Source organism: Furipterus horrens, unplaced genomic scaffold (genome assembly GCF_987537825.1).
Source record: "Furipterus horrens unplaced genomic scaffold, mFurHor1.1.pri manual_scaffold_1, whole genome shotgun sequence".
Classification (NCBI taxonomy): Eukaryota; Metazoa; Chordata; class Mammalia; order Chiroptera; family Furipteridae; genus Furipterus; species Furipterus horrens.
This window is the reverse complement of record NW_028327171.1, coordinates 143,419,237-143,431,747: the sequence shown is the minus strand read 5'-3', so window position 1 is coordinate 143,431,747 and position 12,511 is coordinate 143,419,237.

Sequence of the window (12,511 nt, the reverse complement as noted above, 5' to 3'; positions counted from 1 at the left end):
GGACACCGTGCTGTGCATGTTGTTGTGAAAGGACATGACCACAGCAAGCAGATGTGGTGGACAGCCAATCTTCCATAGCAAGCTGAAGAGACCACTTCGACTGACCAGATCAAACGCCTTCGTGAGGTCGATAAAGGCGAGGTAGAGTGGTTTATGCTGCTCGTGACACTTCTCCTGCAGCTGGCGTAGGGCGAAGATCATGTCCACTGTTGATCGGCCAGCTCTGAAGCCACACTGGGACTCTGGGTAGATGCGGGAAGCAAGGGTCTGCAGGCGGGCAAGAGCGACCCGGGCGAATACTTTGCCGACGACGCTGAGGAGAGAGATGCCCCGGTAGTTGTTGCAGTTGCTGCGGTCTCCTTTGTTCTTGTACATGGTGATAATGTTGGCATCTCTCATATCCTGGGGGATGTAACCCTCCTTCCAGCAGCGACAGAGTAGATGGTGGAGCGGCTGTAGCAGGACTGATTTCCCGCTCTTTAGGATTTCTGGAGGGATTCCGTCGCTTCCTGGTGCTTTCCCGCAAGCGAGGCGGTCGATGGCTTTGCTGAGCTCTGCCGCAGTAGGTGGGGTGTCTAGCTCCTCCATGACTGGTAGGTCTGGGATGGCGTTAAGAGCAGGTTTCTTGACCACATAATTCAATATTAGTGGGTTTACTGATTTAAAAATGCAAATTGTTGGACACTTCCTGAAACCTACTGAATCAGTAGCTTGGGAGGAAGTGTCAAAAATCTGAATTTTTTTACAAAAACCTACATGATTCTTGAGGTAAGGAACATTGCTTTACACTATCCATATTTAGTCACCATGACCTCCTGAATTGTAATTTCTTGTAATAATATTTTTCTTGACTTTCTGTGTGTTTTATTCTAATTTTTTAAAGAAAGTTCTTTTTCACCAGACTGAGCAATTATTTTTATGGTAATAGATATAGAAAGAGCCCTGGTTGGTAGGCTCAGTTGGTTGGAGTGTCATCCCATATGCCAAAAGTCTGCAGGTTTGATTCCCGATCAGGGCACAGACTTGGGCTCTGGATTCAGTTCCCAGTTAGAGTGCAACTGATCAATGTTTCTCTCTTAGATCAATGTTTTTCTTTCTCTCTGTGTTTCTTTCTCTCTGTATCTCTCTGTATGTCTGTCTCTCTCTCCCTTTCTCTATCTGAAAGCAATAAATATATCCATATATATATATATATATATATATATATATATATATATATAGTACTATACATATAGTACTATAAGGAGTTGACTTTCAGAATGTCAGTGTAGAGAGTTCTGTGGATCTTCTAATCTTCTCCCTAGTAAAATGAGCATACTAGTGAAAAAATATTTAAAATAAAACATTTAAAGTTTCTAGAAATCTCCTAAAGACATAAAACAAATGAAGAAATATTTAATCAAGAAAATCTATTTAATCACAGAACAAAACAGCAAGAGTTGGTGGCATTCAAGCCTCAACTAGTTCAGCATGATGGAAACCCCATTCTGGGCAGGTGGATCCAAGAACTTAGGGCTCACTCTTTTCAGTTCTGTCAAAAGCTACAGTATACTTGTGGGAGGGACAGGGCACCAACATTGCTCACCTTCTCAGCTCCAGGTTTCAGAGGCTCTATTCTAAGTAAGAGCAGTTGAGAAGTGTGGGCTCTCTATCTCCCCACTCAGCTTCAACATGAAGCAAGGCAGGTATGACCAGGCTGAGAATATCATGACTCTGACTGCCTTTATCTCAGCTTTCTTGCAGTATGGAGGTTTCATGCTGGTAGAAACAAATTGAGAAGACCGTAGGCTGTCCCCAGACCCAAACCAATGTCCTGCAGATGGAGTAGTGTTATTACGCCAGCCCAGCTGAAGTTAAACTGTCTGTGACCCTAGATCCAGGGCAGTGGTGCAGAGGTTTATGCAAAGAAAGAGGCAGACTGTAAGAACAGAGATCTTTGAAACTATACCCAAAACAACTGACTTTATTTGAGCAGAATGTGGAGAAGTTCAAGCCTAGATGTGCTAATGAAAGAAATAGAGACTATGGAAGTAAGCAATTAAAGGAAATCGGTTAGCTTATATTAGAGCAACAAGCTAAACCATAAACCATTAAAAGTTTACTAGAGACAGCAGGAGATAAGACAGCTCAAAGGAGGATTCCTGAAATATTACCTCTGCAAAGGGGCCCAATTTTAATTAGATCAGACTCAGCAGCAATTATATCTTAGGGCATTATAAAAAATAATAGAACAATTAGCCAGCAATTACTGAAGGCTAATACCTGAGTGTGATAACATTGTCCTCTTTGGGTGACTATGCACATGCTCAAGACTATGAGGAGAAATATTAGAGGCTAAACACTGAGGTGGAAAATAGATTATTAGTATCCAGAGTTACTGTAAGATGTTATCTTAATTGTCCACATTTTAACAAAAATTATAAAACAAGCAAAGAAATGAGAAAGTGTGGCACACACACAAAAAAGTATTGGTCAAAAAGGTCAAGAAAATACCTTTGAAAAGGTGCAAATGTAAGATGACAAAATGTAAGATGACAATAATTTCAAAGTAATTATTATAAATATATTGAAATAAATAAGGGATACTACACTTAAAGACGTAAAAGAAGGTATGATCACAATGTTTCATCTAATAGAAATTAAGAAAGACATAAATTCTGAAAGTAAAACAATTGAAATGAAATATTTGCTAACAGAGCTAAATAATAGACTTGATATAAGGAAGAATTTAGAGCTATATCCACAGAGCTGAACAGAAAAAAAATGAAGGAAATAAGCAGATTCTCAGAGAAGTGTGAAATACCATTAAGCCCATCAACATAAGCACAATGGAAGTACCATAACGATTCTGAGAAGCATGGAGTACCATTTGGTCTATCAACATAAGCATAATGGGTATATCAGAAAGAGAAGAGAGAATAAAAACAAAACAAAACAAAATATTTAAAGAATTAATATCTAATGATCTCACAAATTTAATGAAAAATATTAATCTATACACTTAAGAAACTCAACTCCAAATAAGAAAAATAAAAAGAGATCCCCACTCAGAACCAACGTGGTAAAAATGTTGAAAGAGAAAGTCAAAGAAAACATCTTGAAAGCAGCAAAGATAAAAATTATTTTACCAGAATGAGACCCAATAATATTAAGAGCTAAATTGTCATCAGACACATAGGAACTAGAAGGCCGAGGTTGACATATAGTATAGAAAGAAAAAGAAATTATGTCAATCCAGAACATTGTCAGAAAAGTTTAGACTTCTATTCAAGTTGGCAGCATAGGTAAATGTGCTACTTGGAACCTTCCTCAACAACATCAAAATTACAACTAACTACAGAACAACCATCATCCAAAACTACCCAAAATCTAGCTGAACAGAAATCCTACAGCTAAAGTTATAAAGAAGAAGCCACATCTAAAAACTGATAAAAGGGGCAAAGCTGCAAAATCCATGTGTGGTAGTTAAAAATCAGGAAGAATATCCTGGAAGCAGAGGTCTTCCTGGAGGAGCAAGCCCTCCAGCCTAGGTTCTAGTGCCAGGAAGAGAAGTACCCCAAATTTCTAGCTGTGAAAACCAGTGGGGATTAGGGCTGAGTGAGACAGAGAGCTCCTGGAGTCCTAGGCGTTCTTCTTAAAGGGTCTGTGCACAGAGTTACTTGGACTCACTTGCTTTGAGCTCCAGACCCAGTGCAGCACCTGGAAAGGCACCAGAGATATATGGTGAGGAACTGAATTATCTAGTTTAAGGATGAGCACTGGAGGGGATGCTTTTTCCCAGACAGAAGTGCAGATGGAGGCTGTTGTTCCTTTGCTGAGCTATCCAGTCACAGAGCCAGCCAGCAGACATCAGATCTGAGTCTCCATCAACCTGGTTAACACTATTCACCCTGTCCTGGTGATACCCTGAGACCCTGCCCCACTTAACATTTCAGCTTCCTTGAGCTGTTTCCAGTGGATTTTCCATGTGACTGCTCTATCCTAGGTCATGCTGTAGACTTTCCTAAAACTTCCCAAAGTCTCACAAATTGGAAACAAGAAGTATCTGCTCTCAGCACGCCACATACCTCTTGTTAAGTGGCCCCAGGCCTGGCACTAACTGTAGCTGGCCTTGGTTTACACCTTGGCCTTTTTCAGGCATCTCGAATACCAGTGCAAATAATAGCCATCTTCAGATTGCTTTGTATCTCATGCTGGTGGCCCTAGGAAAGTGACATCTGACCTTGGCCTGCACTTCCAGGAGGTATCAGAGCCAATGCACATAGTGGACAATTTCAGATGCACCAAAACACCACCCAAAGAGTGTGCTCAGAGGGCACCAGAGCCTGGAGTACTGCTCTGTGGGGACACCCTTGCACAACAAATCCTCTACTGTGATTACTGCTAGTCCTCACAGTCAAACAGCATGGGGTAAATACCTTCCAATGACATCAATCAAGGCTCAACTACAACAGGATGGTGCACACAACCCACAGAGGCCTTACAGTATACTTGCCTTACAATATACTTGCTACATTACACCATTCTACCAAGACCAGGAGACACAACAGCTCTACATATTACATAGAAACAAGCACAGAAATGCAGCCAACATAAGGAGACAAAGAAATATGTCCCAAATGAAAGAACAAAACAAAACTCCAGAAAAATAACTCAATGAAAGGCAAACAATCACTCTACTGGATATAGATCTCAAAACACTGTTTATAAGGATGCTAAATTTTCTCTGTGAGGAATTCAACAAAGAAATGGAAAACATAAAAATAGAGATAAGAAACATAAAAATGAACTGGTCAGAAAGGAAGGATAAACTAACTGAGATGAAAAATACATTACAGAGAATTAACAGTAGAGTAGATGAAGCTGAAAATCAAACCAGCAATTTGGAAGTTAAGGAAGCATAAAACAGCCAATCAGAACAGCTAGAAGAAAAAAGAATCCAAAACCTGAGGCTAATTTAAGGAGTCTCTGGGGAATCTGCACTTGTACCAACAGTAGCATCTTGGGGATGCGAGCAGGAGAAGAGAGAGCAAAAAATTAAAAACCTATTTAAAAAATAATGACTGAAAAATTCCCTAACCTGATAAAGAAAATAGAATACAAGTCAAAGAAGCACAGAGAGTTCCAAACAAGATAAACTCAAAGAGGCTCACACCAAGACACATCATAATTAAAATGCAAAAAGTTAAACACAAAGAGAGAATCTTAAAAGCAGCAAGAGAAAAACAGTTAGTTATCTACAAGGGAGCTCCCATAAGGTTATCAGCTGGTTTCTCAATAGAAACTTTGCAGACCAGAAAGGATTGGCACAAAATACTCTAAGTGGTGAAAAGCAAAGACTTACAACCAATATCACTCTACCCAGCAAAACTAAAATTTAGAATTGAGACACATAAAGAGCTTCCCAGACAAGAAAAGCTAAAGGGGTTCATTACCACCAAACCAGTATTGAAAGAAATGTTAAAGGGTTTTCTTTAAAGAGGAGAAAAAAATAAAAGATCAAAAATATGAATAATAAAATGGCAGTAAATTTATATCTATCATCAAAAATTATATAGAGTAAAACTATCTTTCAAAAGTGAAGATGAAATATGTAAAAAAAATTTCTTTAGATCAACAAAAACTGACAGAATTTGCTGCTAGAAGACTTGGTAGAAAAACTAAAGGAAGTTCTTCAGGCTGAAAGCAAGTGACACACACACACAAGAAAAACAGTAGAGTTAATCATGTAATTAAAAATTAAAATATAATGTATATGCCATCAATTACTTTGATTTAAAAGCAATTGGTTAAGTGTATATTGTTGTATTTTGGGGCTTTTAACATATGAAAATTTGATATATTAGGTAAGAAAATAGAAAATGGTAAATGGGACCAAAGTTGTACAAGAATAAAAAGGATTAAGAATGTGGTGAGTAGATTACAGAGAAACAAAGGTAGGAAAACAGAAATGGTAAATAAGATAAGACTCTATAAGTATACACTTTCTCTCCTTTCTCTGAGCTTTATTAAAATACATAAAATAAGATAAAATAATAGTTATACTCATGTAATGTTAGTTTTGTTAATGTAAGTATATGTGAAATAATCAAGCATCAAAAGGATAAAGAGAGAGTAAAGCTTTATGAGAGTTATGTTTCTAAGCATCAGTGGAATTAGATTACTGTAAATATGAAGTAGGCTGTAATAAAATGCATATGGTAAACCCTAGTATAACTGCTAACCACTTAAAAATTATTTTTAAAAACATAGTGTAAGGAAACAAAATGGTACAGTAGAAAATATCCACTTATTCCTCTTCCAAGGAAAAGCAGTGATAAAAGAACAAAAGAACAATAAGAGCAACAGTACATGAAACATGTTGAAAATAAAAAGTTAAGTTGAAGACATCAATGGCTTAAATGGTCACTCAAGAAAAAGTTAATTTGAAGACATAGATTAAATGGTCACTCAAAAGAAAATGATTGTGGACTGCATTAAAAAAATAAGAATATATTAAAAACTTTCTAGTCAAGCCAATTAGGTAATAAATTAAATTAAAGATATCGAGATTGGAAAGGAGAAGTAAAACTATTTCTGTTTGCATAGAATGCAACACTGTAGTTAGAAATTCCTAAGAAATCCACTAAAATTATTATAACTAATAGACATATTCAGCCAGATTATAGAGTATAATATTAATTTACAAAATTTAGTTGTACATGCTAGCAATGGAAAAATTCAAAAATAAAGGGGATAATTTTATTTATAATACCATAAAAAATTGGCAATGAATTTAACTGTGTAGTCTGAAAAAAGAACAAAGTTTATACTCTAAAAACTTAAAGAAGGATATTAAAGAAGACAAAGTAATTGAGACACATCTCTGTTCATGGATTGGAAGATTTAATAGTGATAAGACAGTGATACACACACAATTGATTTAAAGATTCAATGAAATCCCTATGAAAATTACAGCTGTTCTTTTTTTTTAATGTTTTTTATTGATTATATTGTTACAACAGTTCCAATTTTCTCCCCCTTATCCCCCACCCCCAGCAATCCCCCCCAAGTCCATACCCCTGGTTCGTAAAAATTAACTATCCCCCCCCCTCAAATATTAGGACCCTTTGTAATCTTGTAAAGGACAATGGGCGACAGCTGTTCTTTTTTAATGCACAAATCAATAATCAGTTCTCAATATTTACATGGAAATTCAATGTACTTAGCATAACAAGAGCAATCTTGAAATAGAAGAACAATGTTAGAAGATTAACACTTTTTAGTTACAAAACTTACTACAATCTACAGTTATCAAAACAGCCTAGCAGTGCCATAGAGATAGACATATATCAATTGAACAGAATGGGAAGTCCAGAAATAAGTGGTTACATTTTCAGTCACTTAATCTTCAACAAAGGTGCCAAGACAATTCACTGTGTATGGGTAGAGGGGATCATCTTCAACAAATGGTGATGCAACTGGCTATCAACATGCCAAAGAGTAAAGCTGGACCCTTTGCTCACACCACACAAAATTTAACCCCAAATTGATCATAGACTTAACAGTAAGAGTTAAGGTTATATGACTCTTAGAAGAAAACATAGGTATAAACTTGTATGACCTTGGATTAGGCAATGATTTCTTCAGATATGACACCAAAATCACAACAAGAAGAAAAAAATAGATAAGTTGGTTTTCTTCAAGATAAAAAAAATTATGTATCAAAGGGCACTATCAGAAAGTGAAAAACAATCCACTGAATGAAAGGAAATACTTGCAAATCATTTCTGATAAATGTATAGTATCCAAATGATATAAAATCAACAGTAAAAAGATAAACCATCCAATTTAAAATGGACAAAGAATCTGGATATATACTTCTCTAAAGAAAGTATATGAATAGCTAGTTAGCTCATAAAAAGATGCTCAGCATCATTCATCATTAAGGAGATGCAAATCAAAATCCCAATGAAATATTACCTCACAACCAGTAGAAAAACTGTTAGAAAAAAAAAGGATTAAAAAATAACTTTGACTAGGAGAAATTGGATATACTGATCATGGGAATATAAAATGGTATAAATGCCATGGAAAACAATTTGGCAGTTTCTTAAAATGCTAAATAAAGATTTGCCTTATGACCCAGCAATTTCACTTCTAGGTATCAGCAAAATAAAAATGAAAGGATACATTTACACAAAATTTTAAACTTAAAAACTCAGAGCAGTAGTACCTTAATATCCAAAAGTAGAAACAACACAAAAATGTTCATTAACTGATGAATGCATAAACAAAATGTGATATATTAATACAAAGGAGTATTACTTGACAATAAAAAGGAATGGGATACTAATAAAATGCTCCAGTATGGCTGAACATTGAAAACATGCTAAATGTCATAATGGATCACATATTATATATATCTGGATGTCCATCACTATATATATATATTCCCTAATAGTTGTCTAGGAATATGGGAAAGGGAGTTTGGAAGAAATGGGAGTACTTACTAGTGGGTACACAGTTTCTTTTTGAGATAATTAAAATGTTCTAAAACTAGATTGTGGAGATAGTTGCATAGCTCTTTCTGTGACTATATTAAAAGCCATTGCATTATAAAATTTAAATGGGTAAATAATATAGTAGGAGAATTGTATCTCAATAAGGCCATTAAAATGTTTGGAGTGAGGGAATAGTTTCATAGTTGTATACATTTACTAAAAATCATTTATTGTGGTAACTTGTAGTAGGTGAAGAATCTAAAAGGAAGACATTTTGGTGGTAATGAATAGAGAGTATCTATCCTGTAACTGAAATAATATTCTGGCTAGGTGTTGGGCTATAATCATTACCATTATCACCAACACAGATGCTTTTGAATAATATTTAGAATTTTTCTTTCTACTCTAACCATATTATCTTTACTTTTGTGACCATATGTTAATTATATAGGCACATTCTCCCTGTATCCTGGATGAGACTTTTCATCAGATTTTATCAGTACTGAATTCCTTTGCTGTAGAGCTGTACAGTTGATTTCAGATTTCTCTTCAGTCTTGCTTGTGTCAAAAGTTTGCATTTGCAGTAGCTGTGATTTTAGTCTTAAATATTGGAGTAACAAAATAGTGACAGTGACAGTAAATAAGGGCTCATATTGATAGAATACTAACTGAGAGGTACTTCCCATGTACGGTAAATGTATTTGTCTTCTTAATATACACAACACAACAGAAAGCATGCTACTGTCTTTATATGAAGAAAAGAAGGATACTCTTAACTTGTGACATTGAATTAATTTGGAGGAATAAATCCCATTGTTTTCACTGTACTGAATGTGCTACCCATTTCCATCTTATCACACATTCTCCCAAGTAAACAAACCCCATATTATTAGTGTAGTTCAGCTGCTAATTGACCCTTAATATTTCACTGGCACCAGAATCATCCATAAATATTTTTGGTGGATGTGTGTGTGTGTGTGTGTGTGTGTGTGTGTGTGTGTGTGTGTGAGTGTGTGTGTGTGTGTGTGAGTGTGTGTGTGTGATTGTGCATTTTTAAAGGTAGGGCCAATATGTTATAGTTTTTCTCTCTATAATTGAAAGGTAAAGACCATGGTTGAAGCTTCACCTATTTTATGCCCTAACGTAGTTCATTCAAAACTATTTTGCTATTTTCTCCTTATGTTTCACTGACTTTTCTTATCTCAATATTCATATTTTAACTTTGAGTTTTCCCTCAGTGAAAATCTGAAGATTCCTGTGTATATGTTCTAAAATCATCCTCTGCACAGCAATTCTACCCTTCTAGTCCCCCGTCTATATATTTTGTTCAATGTGACTACTTGCAGTTTTTTGCTAATAGCCTTGAACCCCACTCTGTCCACATGCTGGTGGCTAGCCATCAAAAACATAGCTGGGGAGGAGGTGGGAGGAAGAGGGAACTGCCATATTAAATTGCCTCCTTCCCTCCCTCTGGGAAAGGACCTTAACCTCAAGCACTTTCAGTCAATCACCGTCCAAGAGAAAACCTTGAAAATGTTCCGCAACACTGATTGGTTCCATAAAATATGCTGGCTAGATGCAGAAGTTGAGTTCCTTTTAGCTTATTTCATAGTAAAGGGCAATGCATGTGCTGTATTCATAGTAATTCAAATCTGACACAAATAATACAGCTAATAATTACAGTGACCTTTAACTCACCTCAAATTTAAACAAAGGTTAAGCTGCCCTTTACTAAAGTAAATATTTTCTGTAGTCAAATAAATGCAGACACCTTTGGAGAGGAGAATACATTGCCAAACTAAACGAATCTGAAAATGTTTACAACAGAATAATTTCAAAACATAAAGAATGCAGGACTTTTCAGCATAAACAACATCCAGACATGCCAGCATCTGCCATTATTAATTTACCTTACAATATTTCCAGTGGGCTTCCCCATATGTTTGCTGGGAACTGTTGCTTGAAATTTCTGTCCAGAAGGGCAGATATCAAAGAGAAATATTAAAAGTAAGAGAGTTTAGCTTTCCTTTCCATACTCCAATTCAATAAACAATTTATATTTTATTCCATAAAGCTGAACAAAGCCTAAAACATTTAAGTGGTTACCGTGCCTACCCCAAGTCTGAAAAAATAAACCCAGAGGACAATGCTAACTGAGCAAAGAAAGCAGTTGATAAGTTTATGTAGTTCATATACCAAGATTTAGCTGTTGGTCAGATAAGGACCAGGTGTATTTTTGCAGGTTTTAATTTGTTTAGTCTATGTCTATTTCAAATAGCACTTAAAAAAAGAAAGAAAGAAAAACTCAGGGGTGGACTATGTTATGTATACTCAGTCTTTATTTTAAAAGTTTATTAAAAAAATAATTACTCTCTTTCTGAGGTCCAAATGCTTATGATGTGTTTACTGTGAAAAACAAGTCATCAGTTTATACTGCAATTGGTATCGCCTACAAATTCTGCCTTCATTAAAATAAGGCCATCTGATTTCATTAGAAGTAGTCAGCATGCCTATAATACTTTTGGTCATGATTTAAATTACATGTCTCAAATAGGGAGTACATTTTCATTTAATAGGACAATAATTGTATGTTAAAGGAAAACTAAGTTTATTTCTTTTGTTTCTTTCACAGCAGCTTTGCCTACTCTATTATTAAGTTAAGGCCCAAGATGTCCTTAGAGACCTAAATTAATGGGTTTATTTTTAAGCAATTAAAAAAAAAAGCGAAGCCCCAGGTCAGTAAAATCCTCCTACATGTCTCTCCTAACTCAGCACTTTTTCTATTCCTCACCCCGTTATGAAAGTTGTTGGAGCAACAGCACTGGGCTATTTACTTCCTCATCAACAAGGTGCAAATCTAGGCTGTGAGGTTTATCTATTAATAATCATGGGGAGTAGATGTTTGTCATCAAAATATTGCAGCTCCTCCTAGATTCTTGTTTACACTGAAATAACTGACCTTGATATTACTTTGATATAAATAAATAATTTTGTAATTTAAGTAAGAATGAATTCTTAGTAAGAGTGAAGTAACTATTGAAGGGTACTGAACTTGTTTTCTGTTGCTTGAATTCCTTTATATTCTTTATTTGTTAAAAAAATCTAACACTTAATGAAGAATCCTCTTCCTCTATACTTTAAGAGTCTTACAGTCTCCTGCATTTCCTAACTCTTTGAATCTCCCTCTTTGGATTGCTGTCTTTGAGGTAGGAGAAATCACCCATGGCCTTTTCATGTTTCTGTTATAACTTTCATCATCTTTGGAAACTATCTTTCTCTTTGAAAATCTTTCCCCCAAACCTCAGGGGTAAGATATATTGTTCTAATGAATCATCGATGACAATGATAAAGGATCATAAATCAAAACTGAGAAATGCAAAATTCGTAGGTATTATTATTCACTACAGCATGATGTTCTATTTCCATTTTGGGTTTGATGGAAGATACTTCTGTTTATACCTCTGACCCTGGCAAACTTGAAAGATGCAACTTTCCCAGAGATTCTGCTTCTTTTATGTCCAAAAATATCTACCTGTGATATCATGTGACTCGTACTGAAAGCGGAGCCATAACCAATGTTTAGAGTGCAAACCTCCATGTTCCTCAAAATAAAAGTCATAGGACTGAATTTATGACTGTAGGATCATCTTTTTATTTTCTTTTCAACATTTATGGACTTTCTATGTCTGAATTTGTCTATCTTGTTTATTAACACTTGGCTGCTGTTCTCTTTTTATTCCTTTTCTCCTCCCTGGAGTTCAAAATGTACATACAGAGAATCTTATATATGTAGATAATCACAAAATTATTTGTAATACTCTTTTACTAAATTTATTTTCCTTGTTTTAATTTGTGGAGTTAAAATACAATTGAATGCTATATTAAAGTATTTTTTCTTCCCAAGGATGTTTCCTTCCATAAGCAGAGCTTATACTGCCAAGGTAAGTGTAGGAAGACCAACTGTGTTAAAGCACTAGAAAGAAAGCTCGTCATCATTACTAATTTGGAAAATTATAGTTGTTTGGTTA